The 18,639-nt window shown below is 42.6% G+C and overlaps 1 protein-coding gene and 1 long non-coding RNA gene across 8 annotated transcripts in view; one reads left to right on the top strand and one right to left on the bottom strand.

Moving 5' to 3' along the window:
• LOC105276276 (protein split ends) overlaps window positions 1-18,639 on the top strand; it is a 67,907-nt gene that overhangs the window by 21,032 nt on the left and 28,236 nt on the right. The gene's annotated exons all lie outside the window — the stretch shown is intronic.
• Window positions 1,342-16,517, bottom strand: LOC105276274. 4 transcript variants are annotated; one of them, XR_893374.2, is made up of 3 exons: window positions 16,183-16,272; window positions 2,060-11,851; window positions 1,342-1,943 (listed from the first exon to the last, which is right to left on the bottom strand). It is a non-coding gene; the product is annotated as an uncharacterized LOC105276274 (long non-coding RNA). The 4 variants fall into 4 exon arrangements; XR_002193048.2 differs by having other exon boundaries at window positions 1,342-3,501; window positions 4,052-11,851; XR_002193047.2 differs by having other exon boundaries at window positions 1,342-4,130; window positions 4,352-11,851.

The following is an 18,639-nucleotide window of genomic DNA, read 5'->3' as shown; positions in this document are numbered from 1 at the left end:
AAATCCCACTGATTTACGTAAATGTGACGATAACGTTTGTAGATGTAATCGTGACGAGTCGTAGGACCAGTTTGAAGTTGACTCTTTCATAATCTTCATCTGAAGCCATTTCAATCATAATCGATTATCTTTGAATAATATATGCTTGAGAGTTAAACCAACGTGGTTTAAACTAATGCAGAAAGTGTAACGTGTAATATTTCAAAAATTTTTCGAAAAGTTGATAGACGAAAAAAACGATGCCTGGAACTCCTTTCACAGCGGTTTTATTTTAAAATTTTTATAAAATGCGGCTGTATAATTAAATATCATCAAAGATTAGAACATCTCTCTTCGCATTCTTCACATTCTTCAAATATTGCTCCATAATAATTATCATTCTGTTTTATTTATAAAAGAGTTTACGTTTCACAAAACTTATAAAATCACGCATCTTTGTTCCTCAGCGATAAAAGTCGTTCTTACGATAAAGCCTGACGATGTTCCGAAATCTGCGAAAGCTTACATAAAATGAAGTCAATTACATAAACGATTAAACGTTTTATTTATGAAGAAACCAGTGTAATTTTTTTTAGAAAAGGAACTCAATATTTTTGCATCTATACGATAAACTCATCCATTCTGCGTCCTTTCTTTACGCATGCGATGCACAACGACGCGCACGTTTACCTGACGGATGGCATTACATTAGAATGAGCATTCCGTCGATATACCGATGCCACTGCACAGCGAACGCAACAGTGCATTGCACTTCTAACCTCGAAAGAGAGCTCGGCGAGACGTGCCAATTACAACGCCACTCGCATGTTAAACGCGATCCCTTTTCTGCGCGGCAGTGGAGGCGGCAGCGTGTTGGCGACGAGCGCGACAGAGATTCCGCGCGATTTTATGATTCGACACTTCTTACGCAACGCGTTTTATCGGAGTTATACGAGGGAATTCTTCACGATAGTTATAGACATTCCTTCATCTCTCTCTCGGTGCGCTATTATATTTTTTCCCCTAGTTTTATTCTATAGATTGGCGGGTCCGATCGGTGATAAAACGGGAAAAAAACAAGGCGGGATATCATAACACGTGTAACCTGCCGGCGATTGTATCGTTATCTTGCACGTTATTACTACTGACCGTTTTTAAGCGCCCGCATTGTAGTGCCGCTGGGAAAACTCATTGAAACTCATGGGAAATTGTGAACGGCTAAATATATTTCAAATAAGAAGTAATTTCCAACGAATTTTGCTTCATATTATTAATTACTTCAGTTACCTAATTTACTTTTCAGTTACTTACAATTATTCTTGATAATAGTTTATTTCTGACGATTTCTTTTCATGATATTTATGCAATTATATAATACTTATGTTGAAACCTGCGCCAAACCAATGCATATTGTGCGTATACGCAATGTTTTACCATTGGTTTCAGCAGCTGCAAAAATATTTTGTATCACCACTAGCTTTGGCAATGTTGCCAATTGTTTTCCTCTCAATTATGCCAATTTTGTAAATTGTGCTCCATGTGAAATGATCGTTATTTATAAAACTTTATATGAGCTAGGATAAAAAAGTGCAATTTTTGTGCAAACTTCCACGAAACCGTTATATTCTCTGTTATTGTTACAGCATTAACAAGTGGAATTGATTGATACCAAATCAAACACAAAAGACATGCGAAAATCAAACTTACAGTTAGAAAATAGTTGGAATATTTGTACGTACAGTTAACTCTCAGAATTCCTATAATATATAATTGACCTAATGTACCGAAATGTCGATTTAAGCATCGACGATTTCCATGGGTTCGCATTCCAACGAATTGATCATCCGTGTAATTGATAATTCGAGAGATTTGTATCTCGTTTTCTGTATGCGACGTATGCCTACCGTGATATATACGTATCCGCAAATGTATGTCACAATCCACCATGGCTGTCGGTATTTCATCTGAAAGTGTACTTCTTGTCCAATCATGCATCGCGAAAATATTCTGTGAATTATTCTGATCCGATAAAAGTGTAAAACAAGTGTTTCCACGGAACTGGTCGCACGTCGATACTTACCAAAAGGTCAGAAGAAATGCCGATCGTTCGATCCGCTTCCTCAAAACAGACCGTCTTCGTGGTATCCCGTCAATCGATACCATCGCTACCACCGTCGCCGCATCGGCGGATCGATGAGGACGATGATTACGGAAACTGAACGATTATCGCGCCGGTTATTACAGAGTCGACTACCGGTTGGTTGGTTGGTTGGCTGACTGGTTGGTTGCTTCGCTGCTGAACGTCGCGGAAAGGCAGGCAAAACCATCGACATCCGCCATTCCCATCGCAAAAATCCACCCGAACCATTCCTCCTACGTGTCCTTTGTTTCTTGTTCCTCCCGCTCGTCCTTATCCACCGTGCCTCCCGGATCTTTAGCCACGCGTAACGAGAGATCGTGTTTTCTTTCCGCACCACGGCACCTCGTCGCCCATAATTCATTTGAGATGCGGAATACAGAACAGGTCTTCTCCTCCTCCTTTCTTTCTTCGAGCCATGATGGTTAAAGACCATACCATCGCACGCCATGCCACTTTACGTCGCGTCGCATCGCACCGCACCGCACTGCACTGTAACGTGTTGTCTCTTATTCCGCAAGGCGATCGAGCATCGCCTGAAGGCGACATGCGTCCTCCAACGAAGGACATGACCGACGTTTCATTTTCATCCTGCCGACATTTGTGAATGGGCGCACGGGCCGGCGCTCGCTCCATTTGGCACTTGCAACAAATTGGACCAATTGTTGCGACACTTACGAGATAAGAGTTACATAAGCGGACGATATGCGGTTGCAACGGGCTAGTCTTTTGCGCACCAATCTGGCGCGTGACGAGGTACAAGTTAGAATGTGTAAGTGAGGGTGTGCATAGGTAGGAAGGGCAGCGCACGTGTCCGCGAACGAGAATGATATTTCATGAGAAAGAGTCGCCGTCGTATCCGATACCTCGGAACGACCAATTTACTAAACCAGTATTCTTTATTAGTATATTAAATCTGTACATGTGTTTTTCTCGCCACAACATCGTGTCACATAACGATGTCGGTCTTGTTCCAAGTAACGACGTATAAAACAAAGTTATTTTCTACATGTCAAGTTGTTAATTCGTTTATTTAACACATGGATAACTGATAAATGTTTTTCTGATTTTTATTATTATTTAGATTTCTTGTTTTAATTAAAAAAATTTTTTTTTTATACATTTAGGCTTGGTTCACGCTCAAAACAAAATTCTCTGATTCTTCGTTTCGTCTTTGCACGATTTACATTCAGTGTTGAAGTGACAAATGATGTTGGAAAGAAATTATAAAGAAATTTTTAATCAGAAGCGAAACGTTTCAACGCGTATTCGATGCATAATATAATACTATATATATTTACACTATACACTATACATTATTATATAAAAGAATCATTTTGCATCTCACGTGTCAATACAAGTGGAATCCTTTTATTATCTTCATTCTGAAATAATATAGGTATATTTGAAAACATAAAACAAGATTATGATACATACAAGTAAAATAATATTTCACAGCTGGACTCTAGCTGTGACAAAGCTTTACATTATTATACGAAGAAAGAGATAAACAGACCAATAGTGAATGAGAAACAACATATATCGTCTCGATTACGGTACGGTCTCGATTATGATACGACTTTATATTTCCTTCTGAAAGCTATATTGCTCATTCGTTACAGCCACTTGACTAGCAGGCCCGTTTTGTAAAGAAAATGTAATGTAATTTTTTAAGGATTATTAACATGATTATTAAAAATACCACTACTAAGATTTTACTTTGCCTATAATTCACAACAAGCATATTGTCAGAATGTTGCAAGCAGACGACGTGCAATTCATACTAGTGCATTTGAGTCAGAGCGTAAAACATATATACGAGATACAAGATCAACGTTGTGTCATTTTACGCAATTCCCACGAGAAAAACAGGCTCGTGTGTAGAAAGAACATCTTATTACATATAGCATATTGCGTTAAAAATAATATTTTTACCTGGCAAGTTTGAATAATGTATCCTCTTACATCTCAGCCGAGATGTTATTCTTGTTTATCTTGCGCTCGTATATTTTTTCTGTGCATAAGATGAGGTATGTTGTTCAAATTGAATTAAATGATGTATATCTAATAAAATTTAACAAACTTCGACATTTGATCTTTAAGAATTTCGGGGGTGTGTAGCGTCGATTTGGTTTTGTTGCTTAAACGAGTGGTCATTCGCGGCGATTTCGTGTTCCTTCGCGATCAAACGAGACGCAGAGCCAGTATTACCGGCAATTTTCGTCTGCTACGTACGCGATGGCGGTGCTGGCGGCAGTGTACACCAATAGTGCACCAAGAAAATTGCCGCGCGATGCCCCGGCGATAAAAGTGGCAGACGTGCCTCGGGGTACCAGGTACCCGATCGGTCGATCAGCTTGGCGAGTCAGAGCGAGCGAGTGAGTCACTTCAGTGCTGGTCACAGTCAAAGTTCCTTGCCGCACGAGCATTAATTCTGCCACACCAGCGTCAATTTCCGTTGAAGGATTCGCGGGACAGAGAAGAGCGATCTGGCCAAGAGCCAACAGTTCCTCGCATTCTCGTCGCGATTTTTGAATACGCGAGTTTTCATTGGCACGCCGTCCCGCGTGCTCTTCCCGGGTCTTGAAATGCCACTTCTTTTCCCTCTTCCTACGACAAATAATTGGAATATTTTGGAGGATTTGTTTATTGCGAAGTTACTCTATAAATTTCTTGGAGAATCTCACTCTTTTGGAGTGAGATGTCACTTCAAGAAATAATGAAAATACCAGTCGAAATGAGTGAAATTTCATCTTTTTGAAAAAGTGAAGTTATTCACTCTTACTTGAAATGAGTCTTCAACTCTAAAAAAAGTGTCATATTTCACAAAGCAAAGCTAATCAGTGAGCGCTCAGTGATTTTTTAATATAATTAGTTCTTGCCTTTAGATTCGTTGCAGAAACCAATCATAATGAAAAATTATTGAGCGTTCATTGATCAGCTTCGTCTTCTGAACGCAGCCTATGTGGTATCCTAAAACCTTCTGAACAGAAACGGGAAAGATTTCACTCTAAGTTAGTGCAAAGTTTGAAGCTCTAACGACTTCACTTTAAAAATAAGAGTGAAACTCTTCACTTTTTATCTTAAAGTGAATGAATTCACTCTATTGGCGTGAATATTTACTCTATAGGAATGAACTGGTCAGTAACTCCATGATTAAAGTGAAAATGGGCCAGATTTTCACTCCAAAAACTTTCGAGAGTACGTGAGAAAAACCCGAAAAAGAGTCGATGACGGCGCGTTAATTGAACTGATTCGTTCAATTGTGCGTAGAAAAGGAGCTAATCAGACAACTCGAGGAGCACAAGAGGCTGTAGTCGCGGCGGACTAACTCTTGGCTTATTTACTTAGTCCATTTGACGTCACCTCCACCTACGCTCGTGCCAAGAAAGTAGGCGCATCTCCTTGCGAGCTGAACTAAGCACAGTCGAGATCAGAATTTTATCCGAATGAAACTTGTACCGAATTCAATCCATTACTCACCATCGGATACGTCGTTGAGTAGGAGAGACAGAGAGCGGGAAACGAGGGGCGAGGACAAGAAATAAGGAAGAAGGGGAGAGAACCCGATCAAGGAACGAAAAGGGCAGAGATGGGAGCAAAAAGTGACGAGGGCATATATACCGGTCGTGCGATGTAGCTAGAAAAGACGAGAGGGAGACAGAGAGATAGGGAATTCGCGTAGAGAGAGCGAGGATGAGAGGGGAATGCCCAGCAGTCTACCGGTCGTCGCCGGAGACCGCTCGTGTGCTGGTTGGAGGTTCCATCGGGATGGAGGGAGAACGCTGTCGGGTAGTGTTGGTGATGCTGGGGTGGTGGCAACGGTGGTGAAGGGATGTGCCGAGGGGGAGATTTCCCGAGTGAAAGAGGAACCGGGAGAAAGAGAGATCATGATAGCGCGGGAAAGGGGTACGGAGGATGAGAGGATTTAAATGGGAGAGAAGAAGGGTTGCGATCTCGCGGAGGGTGGGAGAATGAAAGAGAATGAGCGAGGGGGAGGCGGAAGCAAGATGGACACAGTGGGGAATCCCCGCGTGCGCCAAGCACCCAGGGTGACTCGTCACTCCGCGAGTTGGGGTTGGGTTCGTCCCCTCTTCTCCCTCCCTCCTGCCCCGCACCATCCTAGCCAGGGGGATTGGTCGGCTCGTATGGGGTGGCGATAGTGGGTGCTGGGGTCGCGAATCGTTTCTCGGCCATTTCACCTCGACTTCCACCAAAATAGAACGCGTGGATATCGCGCTATAGATCTGTACTTTAAGAATTAATGTCGCAAAATGTGGTTCCGCCGTTTAATAGAAATGTAAATTCCGCATCTCGACGTCACGCGGTCGTCATCACGCAGAATCTCGACGTACCGATATCGCTGAGAAAACGTCACTTTTACAATTTTACGAATTCCGAAAAAAATATTAGAAAGTAGTAATAAATATAATAAAGCTTTGAATGCACGCATTTTTGAACTATTTCTGATAAATAATTATATTCCTTATAAGTAATAACTCGGTCAACATTTATCCATTTCTTGTATATAATTAAAGATTAGTACACATATATAGACCCATTTGTTGTGTATATTTCAAAGTCAAAGAAGTTATAACGGGAAGAATCGAAGAACCGTGAACTAGAAGTTCGCCTAACATGTTACAAACGAAATATTTATCGTCCACTATATTTCTCGCAAAAACGTCGTTTAGAAACTATGGACGATCGGCGAAGTCGTGATACGGTAACGAATGAGTTGAATTTCGTGGGTACCATGGGGCCGGTGCCCCAGTCCTTTTCCCCACAGCGACAGCTGGGTCGATATATGGCGACGTTGCCGAGTGTGAACCCTGGAACGCCTCGCACGCGTTCCGTCGACGCCGCCGCCACTGTCGCCGCCTAGCGTCGCGAAACTTTCGGCCAACGCGTGATCGCACGAACGCGCTATGCTGCGGTCAATAGCTTCTCCGTACCAATTATGCGCGGGTAGAGTTCCCGATCCCTTTCTATCCCAGAAATGTGCTCGCCGGTCGACCTTGTATTTATTTACGTATCGAAATATATCGGCGGGAGGCGGCTGGCCAGCCGACGCGCGCGTTTCGTTCGCTCCCTCCGGTCCCGAAGGGGGCGGGGGGGAGATTCCGGTTTTGCACGCGCGCGTCGTCCGGAGATGAGACCGGGGGGCCCCCGCTTCGCTCGAGTTCATATACCGGTACTATGGTCGAATGGGATGGGGTGGGAGATCGCGGGAATTTCCCGCCGTCATCTCCGAGTTTGATGAAACGAAAACAGACACCAGCAATTGATCATTTCGTGAGTTCGCATGTTGCAGGGAATGAAAAATCGGCGGGGATCTACGATATTTTCTCTGCATAATGTTTCCACAACAACATTATCGCGTTTTTCGATGTGCAAGCACGTCGGTCGACTTAACACCGCTTCATTCCGGAAAAGCGTTGCAACGATTTACAAATAAACAGAAGGGGCAACGCGCTGCTTTAATCATTGCACGGGCTATCGCGAGATTACAATCTCTCCCGGTAACGTATTTTTGTTAGCATCGCAGTCAATCGAACCGGTTGGTCGACATTTGGAACCGTCGCAGAAGATAACTGCCGTGTGATTACGGCGAAGTCGGATTATCAGAGGCGCAGACCGCGAGCGAACGGGCGTCGAGGGTCGCGCTTGGAAAATGCGATCGATCGTAAGCGCATCGCGCAAGTCGCAAATTGCGTCGTCGCTAGGATAGTTGAAAAAAGTGCCATCGATACTGCGCGCATGTACCACCCTCACTGAGCAGCGGTCAACGCGACAAGCACAAACGAACAAATGTTATACGTACGCGCGTGTGTGCACCTGCCCCAAAGACGGATTGCGAGAGCGATCCAGCGTCATCCAGACCAACGCCGCTCCGCATTTTTATGCATCGCCGTCCGCGGTTACCTCCGTGTTTGCCCGTGAAGTTCGCAAGGGCAGATATGGCCGGCGATAAATAAATACCTGGGAGTACACCGTGAACGCGCCAGCCGGTCGTGGATACGCGTGCACACACCAACGAGAGCTGCATACGTGTGACCCAGTCTCACCGCCGACGGAACTATGTGGAAAACATTTTCCGATATACACCGCCGCTCGCCGTGCGGCATTTTGCCGTGGGACTGTACCGAGTGGGCGTATTACCGTGTCGCGCACATTAACGGACGTACATGCTCGCGCGGAAACGACGGTGCCGTTCGATTCTATTGTCAAATCACACACGTACACATGGCCATCGGTGGACTATTATTACACGCTATGTACAGAGGCGATCAAAATTTTACGACACCCGATGATGCTCGTGAGATAAGAATATATTCTTCGCGTTATTTACGATAAGATCGTTCGATCGACCGATTGTACAGCAAGACGCAATACGTAATAGAGTGAGGAGATAAGATATTATTGCAGTGTATGACGAAAAAGTGAAACGAAAATTTAATGTATCGTTAGAAAACTCTGTAGATGGGGGAGATACAACTGCATTGGAAATGCCAGGAACTTTTAAACATCTAATTAAATTAACCATATAATTCTTATATGATTGAAATTATAATTCTCAAAATATAATACAATAACTCTGATTTTCTTGGAGATAACTCCAAGATCGTTTGGTCACTTGATTTAATCGGGTACAGAAGAACGGCGAAACAAATAGCGTAAAAAAAAGAAAATGAGAGATAACATGAGAGAAAGAGAAAGAGAAGGAGAGTGAGAGAAACAATACGCTAATCTTAGGATGCATTAATTGAGTTCGGTAAAATTATTTTGAAATCTAGGTTTTGAGGTCCGGATCGATGACATAGTCACGGGGAATATTGGATTACAATCCAAAGGTATCGGCGATGTCGGAATATTTTATTTCTTGACGTTTGTTTGGCAATTTTGTAACTTCTTTCTCTTGTTGTACATGTACAATCTCTCTTCTCCTTGCAAATATTTCAATAATGGATATCTTATTCGACCCCTATTAGCTAATGACCTGGTTAAACTCCAATTCTGTCACTCTTTTTACGTGCTGGTAAGAATTTTAATAATTCAGCGACTCCAAAATCCAACTCGATCGCATTTTTGAGGTAAATCAGTGAATTTTAGTATCAGAATCTCAAATATCAGGGGAAGTTTACATATTACATCATGTAACTACGTTTTCTATTGCTTATTTAAATTCACGATTACAAACAAAAAATAAAAATTTTATATATTAAAAATTCTTCATTCGTAAGTTTTTAGATTTACAAATATCGAGGTATAAACAAATTTATTATTATTTATAATTATTAGTTTTTACGAGTAAGATGTACAGTCTTGGAAATTAAACGTCTCGTTCAGTAGACAGCTGCAGAAAGTTTTGTTCGCTACGAAAAATGGGGATGCCACACCATGGCGTTGCATTGTGTCGTAAGCTTCTATGATTTGTATGGCATTCCATGGAAGCAGATACCATTGTGTCCCGTCGGCAAATTGGCTTTTGTCAAAAAAAATTGAAACGGAAAGGATTCACGCATCGTGACATACGTATTGGAACGTTTCGCATTGAAGAGAGAAGCGTATTCAAAATAGTCGATTAGTACCTACACACCATTCATGCATTTCATCGCGGCGCATCTGATTAACTTGTTATACGCCTCTTAATCCCGTTAAAATTGACGTTTGTGCTCAAAGAAATTATCTGGATTAGTGAGTTCCAAAAACGCGTTACTCCACAAAATGTTCGCTTTCCTCAAAATAGTAAAACTTTGATTATACATTAATGATTAATCTAACTACATGAAAACATACTCATTTTATTACTATATTAGTTATTTGCCCTAAAATAGTCTTGCATAAACGTGTACAAAATAAACGATATATTTACAATGAAGACTCATTTTGAGATTCATAGACGATTGATTGTTTTAAGAAGAGTGATTCACTTAACGAAAACAGATCCGTGTGACTTCGATCACGGTCGTGCTCGTCCTACGTTTAATTCCGCGTGGGCTCCCGGCGTCGCGAGAAAAATTTATGGTGATCGGTGCTCAACGAGAGAGCGAGGAAACGGTACCTTATCGCGGATAATCTGAGAACGTGGTACGTGAAGAGTGGTAGCCACCAGAGCGGCGGATAAAGCGGTAGTAGTGGGTGCGGAGCGTGCGAGCAGACAGGAGAGTAACCTTTCCGTTCTGAGGATATGGTACCTCGGATGCCAACGGTTGTTCAAGCCAAGGAAGAAGCGGGGCTTCTTCTTGGTACTCGTCGCATTGGCCGGCGTCTTCGACGTTACGTAATCTGTCCCCGCGTCCCTCCCTCTTCTCGCCTCAATCATCCACCTATGAGGCCAGCGACTACATAGGCAGAGGTGACATATGCGTAGTCTGCAGAGTGAGGAACTCCGGTGATTCGTCTTGCACGCTTAGGCGGGTCAAGGGGCTTCGACTTCGCAATGCTCGCTCACTAAGCATGAACTTTGATGTTTGTCTAACGGTCACTTAGCACAGCGCATTTTGCTCATCAATGGGTCATGTGAATGAAATGAACCCGATGCGAAACTTTTGTTTAGTGCGGCGAAACACATAAAAGTATTTTAGTTCAATTTTTTTGGTTTAATCATAGGTTTTTGATCAATCATAAATAAGAGATTCTAAGAAATACCGTGAGAAATAAAGAAGAACTACGCGCTGTACTACTGATGTTCGTAATCATAGTTCTGTACGCTCTTGCATAGCTATGAGTTGCTGACACTGACGGCTACAACTCGCAGAACCGACTTTGACGGCTATACACGCGCACAACTTCAGGACAAACAATTTTTTCGAGTTATACAGCACTTAAAAATTAATCTTTGCATAATTGAAGTAGTTGTAGTTTTTATGTTACACTTTCAAGTATATCTTTCACTCTTGTATAAAGTTATATTGCGTATATAAGTTATACATCAACCAGATTAACTTTCCCTTTGAAATCCATCGTGATGAAATCGATGCACATCACGTCGATAAAGTTCAACAATAACTGTTATAATGTTGGCGAGTGCACCGTCCGAATTCAGCGTTTCGATTATTCGTTTCTGCACTTTCAAATATATCTTTCACTCTACTTGTATAAAGTTATATTGCGTATCAACCAGATTAACTTTCCTTTTGAAATCCATCGTGATGAAATCGATGCACGTAATGTCGATAAAGTTCAGCAGTAACTGTTAATGTTGGCGATCGTGCACCGTCCGAATTCAGTGTTTCGATTATTCGTTTCTGCTGAAGTTGCGAGTGCCATTAATTCACTCGATGAATCATAAAACCACTTATTAGTAAAATGTTTATTTATAATACATTGACTGAATATCAATTTTCTGGGCAACGGAAATTACTCCTTACATAAAATATCTTTGCACGATCTTCGTGTAAAATATCTTTTTTCTCATATCGGGTGTTCAGAAATGCTCCATGTCGCTCCGGACGTTACCTCATTCGTCTTGTCGTAAAATACCGCTTCTACGACGTTCACGAGGATGTAAACCTGCGCGTGCACCTTCGCGTGCAACTCCGCGTGCGTCACGCGTAAGGTACTGTCGTAAAACGCAATGACGTCCATAAACGCGGTCAGCGTTTCGAGAGCATCAGCACGAATTGCGCCAATATCCAAGTCGCGCGAGTCGAAACGGATCGTCCAGAACGGAGAAAGCTTCCCGCGTCTTGCTCATCTGTCCGGCGGAACAGAAACGCCTCTTTCTCGTCCCTTGCAGAAAAAGCAGAAGCGTGTAATTAACATCGCTGCGCAGTAATTAATATATTACTATATATTAATTTTAATATATATAATTAATATATATACATGGAAAGATGTGGAAAACGTATGGTTTATTTGATCGTGAGTGGCATTAAGTAAATATAGTGGCATGGGGTATCATCCGCAGTTAATCCGCAGTAATGTACAAGCCAATCGTTGTATAAATCTTGTACTAGCGGCGGTAGAAATATCACGGCTGTCCGATGCTTCAAGCTCCATCCACGCTCTCCCTCAAGTCTGCTTCTGTATATTTCTCTCTGTCGTGTTTAAATTTTTAGGCACATTTGAACGCACACCCGCGTATGCACGGGCACGTGCGACAAAACCCACATGGCCGGTTTCGTTTGATCGGGGTCGACGAACTGTCAACGTGCCGAACTCCACGGTGAACTTTCACGTCAGCACCGCGGCGAATTCCGCGAATTGAAAATCTCTGGGGCCGGATGTCGCGCGTCGCGCCGTTGCAGAAATTCATCGTGCACGGCGAAATTCAATTACAGGAATGCGCACGGCCGATCGAGCGCAGTACGGGGAAATATGCTTTCTATCCGAGAAACCGCGACTTTTCCCTCGAATCCGCCAGTTGAAACCGAAAATGGCATTGCCAATAATGAAATTCGTTACAGCACGAAACGAAGGAAATTCTTTCTCCACCATGTGCATGTCACATGAGAGTTCCGTTGAAAATCAGTTGCCACGTAATTTCATATCTTCTATTCTTATTCCGACTTTCTATGTTATTATCCTGATTTGAATTTTAGCGTGTGCGCGTGTATATGTATGTGGTGTGTGAGAAATTGTACATGATACTCCGCGAGCGCTGTCTTTCCCACCATATGGTCGTCCAGGCGTTCAGTCAATCGATGCACCCCGTGGCATCTGCCTACCGCGGAAAACGGAACAATGCATACGCCGGAGAAACTGCAGTTTCCTGACGTTTCTGACGCGCCGTCGGCACCGTTATCGCAAGGTCGCGCGCATCGAATCCACAATCACGCGCGGCACGAACTGCGTGTGCAAATACTGGCAGTGCAACGAATTAAAGCCGAAACTCGTAATGCGCAACGGCGCGGCGCAGCGCGAGTTTCTTTTGCATTTTATCACGTGCACGGAATTTCATAAAAACGTTTCAAGACCGCCCAACGAATGGCATTTATACAATGTATTCAAAGGATTTTACTAATACAACGTTCACTAATATCTCTTTGAAGCATGGTGGTATGAAAAATGTCCCACTTTTTTAGTGCTTGAACGTACATGGTAGGACGTTATTCATATCACCTTTAAATCGTGAAATTACTAGAAGCATAAAGGTTTACATTCTGTCCCACTTTATAGTTAGAGACTATAGTTAGAGACTCTCAACAGATGACAGACGTCAATTATTTTTGTTTTTATTATTTTGCGTAATTTTTTATTTCAAATAATTAAAACTATTTTGTCACATTTTATAAAATTCCTGTGCAGCTAGGAATTTTTTTGTAAAATCCTGTGCTTCAAAGAGATATAACGTGTACAGCATGTTGAAGAGAAAAAACGAGAGAAGCTTGTCGCATTTCATACGGCGAGTGTGTTATTGCAATTTTACATTTAATGCAATTATGACGACCAGTTAAAGAGTAAAATCAGTTTGATTGACGCTGAAATATTTGAATAATAAAGCTATTAAAATCGTTCTATTAAAACCAGGAGAATCATTTTGTCCATTACAAACGCCGCTTAATACCGTGTTTTCCTTTTCTGTGTTTTATTCCGCGGACATAACATATCCATAGTTGGCGGCATGCGTATGCCGGAGGAAGCCCGCACGTAGGAAAATAAAATTCTATTACTTCCTGTTGACTGACAAAACAGCACGCGAGTTCGAATGCCATCGACGAGAATAGATCGTCATTAAAACAGAAGCCTCCCATAGATTTACGTCCGGTAAGCCACCCACTGCGACCCCGAACGAGAGCCAAGTCGATTTATGGACCGTTTCGACTTAGGGCCACGATCCACTCGATTCGCTGTTCTCTTTCCTCCTGCTAACGAACTTTCGAGACACCGACAAGGCTCCACACGAGCGTGACGAAAGCTGGATCACCCAAATCGTAAATCGTAAGAAAATGCTTCTTAGAAGGCAAGGTTAGCCACGTTTGAGATGTAACCGCTTTTTAGGAGATCTCTTTGTTTTCTGCGCCGGGGTCCTTTTCGGCGTCCATCATTAACTTTCACGATTACGCAAGAAATGGGCGAGCCAGTATTATTCCAAACTTCTGGCGCTCCAAGTTTTGTAATTCCGTATTTCGGAACTCAACAACGTAATTGAAGCGTCACAAAAGCGTCGTATCATTAATTACTTTTATATTTAGCGTACGCATCTCATGTTGCACGTAAGATTACACCTTAAATTTACTGCAACTCGTGCACCGATATGTTGCGGAATGTTAAAGAAGATAGCTCACAGCATGCAACATTGTTGCGCGACATGATGTGCGGTAAACCACGCGGGAACGCCTCTCGAAGCTGCTCCACACTTGAACCCGATTCCCGTCCAGCACACTCATGAACAAATAATTTCTATGCGCTATGAATTAAATATCGTATAATAGATGTATAATAGATAATAAGCGATACTATACATAACACGTCTTACAACAAGAATGTTAATATAAAAACGGCGGGATGCACGCGCAGGCGTAATTATTTTCTCATCAATTATTTTTCTCTCACAAATAGAAAACTTCTCTCCGATCGGCTTCCTCGTGATTTCGCTCGGGATAAAGCAGTTTCTCTCGCCCAAGTTGATATCGTGCATGCACGCGCGTTACGACGTAGTTTACCCCTAACGAGAACTCGTTTCTCCGCTGATATCATCATTCGGACCTCTCCCCAGAAACAAGTCCATGCTGTAATTCTCTACCACGCGTGTTTTCTTTCTTTTGTCTGGCCGGAGAGTCGACGAGATAATTGCGAAATGATTTCGTACGCGTTAGGAATACGCGGGCAGAGAGACACCGAAGATGATACATCGTGTGTTTTTTTTAAGTTTCCTTACGGGGGGAATACCACGTTTCTGCCTTTTCTTATCGCGTCACGCAATTGCCTTATCCTGTTCATTTAAGCTCCTTAATTAACAATAATTCGTTTGTCTTTTTTTTATATTTTATGATTTATTCGCTCTCCAATATCCTTTACCGCGTGATTCTCGGTTGTTTCCAAATATCGATAAATTTTAATCCTTCTCAGAGAGAAGTCCTTCCCGAATATACAAAATTTAGAAAATTGTTCCTTATTTGGATTATACTTTACGCATTTAAAATAAAAGTTGTGTTTACATGATTAATCTTGATGTGTTTATTATCTCTGTAGCTTGTAGAGATTTACAATAGCTTTTTGGAAGATCGATGTCTGCCACACGAATGCTCTCGTTAGGCGGTAAAGCGTTGAATATCGCAAAGAGTTGAGTACGAACTCCGTTTTTTCTTACTTCCTGTTTACGTCGATCACATTGTCTCTCACGATGGAAATTCGGTTCGCGTCGTGTTCATTGGCTGGGAAGCGATCGCGTAACTCTTTGAGGCGGTACCAACGCGTCGCGAGTGAAAGAAATGGAAGAAACACGCGGCGACGTCGCTTTTGCGTAAACATCGTGAAATCGTTGTTCTAGCACGTCTTCGCCTGGCATATATGCGTGTGTTACGTAGAAGAGCGCGCAAACACACATTCACATATACGTATGCACACACTTCACGAAGGAGAACCATGCCCAGCTGAGCGTGGTGAAATCGTCGGCTATATGGAGAGAAGGGAGCCCTAGAAAAAGGCAGGCCTCGGTGTGAACACCGCGACGGGAGGCTGCAGTTGCACGCATCCAGTGGCGTAACTCTTGCACCAGCACAGCCGCACCTTGCAAAACATTCACGTGTTCTCGCGCGCTTTTAACGCCGCGTTTTTTTTATACCTCTTTACACCCGTCACATGTTGCTTAATTCATCAACATCGATTCACGGTAACGATTAACAAACAATTGACTTCATGCTTATGCGTTTTTTTGCATAAGGTTATAGGTAATTCCTGCGACGTGAAAAGAACCGTCATTGTCAAGCGATTTTCAGCAACGTTATCCGTGTTCCTAAAAAGTCGCTTTTCGTCGTAAAAGAATTCGAGAAAAAAATACGAGACATGTGTACACGTTTTCACGCGCGTGAACCGACGCACAATAGTCGTCCGACTCCGACAATCGTTTCGAGGTGATATTACGCCATTGGCACGCACGCCCGAGCCTCCGTTCTTACTTGAGCCTTGGACCTTTTCTCTCTTCTGCCGACCTAAGACAGCCTCATGTCCCTGGCTTTCTTGTTCCCTTCGGATGTTCGTGAATATTGTCCAGGAGAGAAACTTCCTTCATCATGCAGAGCTGTACAAAAATACAATTGCCATAAAAGCATTCGAGACGGATATACGTTAAAATCTACACAAGGCACGAAAAGTCATTCCAGCACGATTGCTTACCCTGTCCCTGCACCCTTCGGACGATAACTTTGCAACTGCGTTGTAAAGCGGTTATGACTGCAGCTGGTTTTCAAGGGCTCTCGGTCGTCGGACGTGCCGTCGTTTTTCATCCGATGTGGACTCATCGCGATCGAGAATTTGCTGTGTGCGACCGTGTGCGACATTGCCGAACATTCTCACATGCGCCATCTTAGAAGTATGTATATCGGTATGCAGCATCGGTCGCAGAGTAATAATACGCCGCAGCCCACTCGCATCCTTCATCTCGCTTCTGTATCTTCTTTTCTGTCTTTTTCGCGCTTAACACGCAAGGGACGCAATATATAAGCGACACCGCGTGCAACGTCGGCTTTCTCCACGGGACAGGAACACGAACGACAAACTGCGGCGGAATATAGGCGCGGCGCCGCTCGTAATATCGACTACCGTTATTTCTTCTCGTTCTTCCGAGGTTCCTCCTCCTCCTGCTCCCCGTGAAACGATCAGACCTGTTTTCACAAGTCGTTCGAAGCTCTAAGGATGAGATAGTTCTTCGTTACGTTCCTCTCTTTTTTTCTCCGTCGAAAGCCGGTGCAAAGCGAATGCGAAAAGTTTGATGGAGGTGACGAATCACAAAATGATGGATACTGAAGCGATAGAGATATTTGAAACAGTGTATCATGAAAAGTTTGGGAACCACTGCTACGGAAGAATTAGACTTGGGACAGGTGCTAGGCATTTAGAAACCTGCCGAGCAGGCTGCATTATCCAGACGCAGTCTGATCTGGCTCGCGGAATATTCTCGTGACGGTTTATCTTCTAAGACTGTATTGTGTCTTGGTGCAGGCGCGTGCAACAGAATCACGAGGAGAATTTCCCCTATCTAAAGATTCGGAGTATTTAAAATAAAATCAATTTAATTTAATTTTATTATTCTTCTCATGCGGGAGGCTCCAGAATCGACAAAGAATGAACACGTGTAATCTTTTAGATTAAAATCTGAAGTCTATCTTCTTAGCAAAAGTGTAAAGAGAACATGTTATTTTGTGCAACTTTTCAATGTTTAGCATCCTACGTTTTAATAATTTAAAAATTCAATTCACGTTTAAAGTATTGAACTAAAATTTACTTTAGATTAAGTAATAAATGATCAACTACTCTATTTTCTATGTTTATTTCTAATTGAACTTGTACAAAGTAGCACAACTCATAATATCGCATAATCTCAATAAACGTGACTACGTAACTTTCATCGGTATAATAATGTTTAATAAGAGTCGATCGAAGATTTTATATGCATATCTCGTATATGTACATTTTTCGTCTCTGGGGCATTCACTTCGTTTTACCGTTCTACACACGTCATATTCTCGTGAAGAAAAGTGTTTAAGAGTCGCGCTCCGTCTCCGCAAAGATGATAACGAGCAGCTATTCGTGATATTCGTCGAGCGGAAAAATCCTAGCGGGAAGCCCGATGGCGCATACATAAACGATGATGCCTTATCCTCGCGTCTTTGTTGCACGGCCGTGTGAGACTACGCAATGCGCGTGAATGTGTCTCCCTGCGGCCTTTCATTCTCGTCCGGTCTTCTGCGTATCTGCATTAAAATAACGGCACCTCTGCTACGACATACAGAGGCAGCGTACGCGTCTCTAACGTGACTTCTCTGCCTTCGACCTCGAGCCTACGTCGTCTCTCCCGTAGCCGTTGGCTCCTTTTCTGCGTGACCAAATAGGCAGTTAATACGAAAACAATGGTGGAATTGTTATATAATAATTCATGCCGACTTACAAGAAACCCGAAATGTATGCTGTTATTCAGATGTTGAATTATTGAAGTTCTAAAACTGAACTGAACTGAAGTTCGAAAACGTTCTAGTTTGCAATTTGTCAAATGAATCAATATTACATAGAAATAAGTATATATCAAGGACTGGATATGTCCAACAAAAAACCAATCTTACTAGCATAGCAGCGACAGGAAGTACGAATTGAGAAAATAATTTATTAGGAAATTATTTTTCGAGAGAGAAGAAATGATACTGATGGGATATTTCCATTTTCTTGATACTGCTCCACATCCTGCCGAATATTGGATCTAGAAACTGCGTACCTAGAAACTGGCAAGAGAGAAGTGAATTCGATTTTGGCGATACCGAAAAATAGTGAAGCATGGAAACGGTTTAACTTATGCATGCCGTAACTACGACTCACGCGAGTCACGTTATACACGCCGTCCGCTCTAACTCTTCCCCTTCCCT

Source organism: Ooceraea biroi, chromosome 9 (assembly GCF_003672135.1).
Source record: "Ooceraea biroi isolate clonal line C1 chromosome 9, Obir_v5.4, whole genome shotgun sequence".
In the NCBI taxonomy this organism is placed as follows: Eukaryota; Metazoa; Arthropoda; class Insecta; order Hymenoptera; family Formicidae; genus Ooceraea; species Ooceraea biroi.
This window is presented reverse-complemented; position numbering and strand designations above follow the sequence as displayed.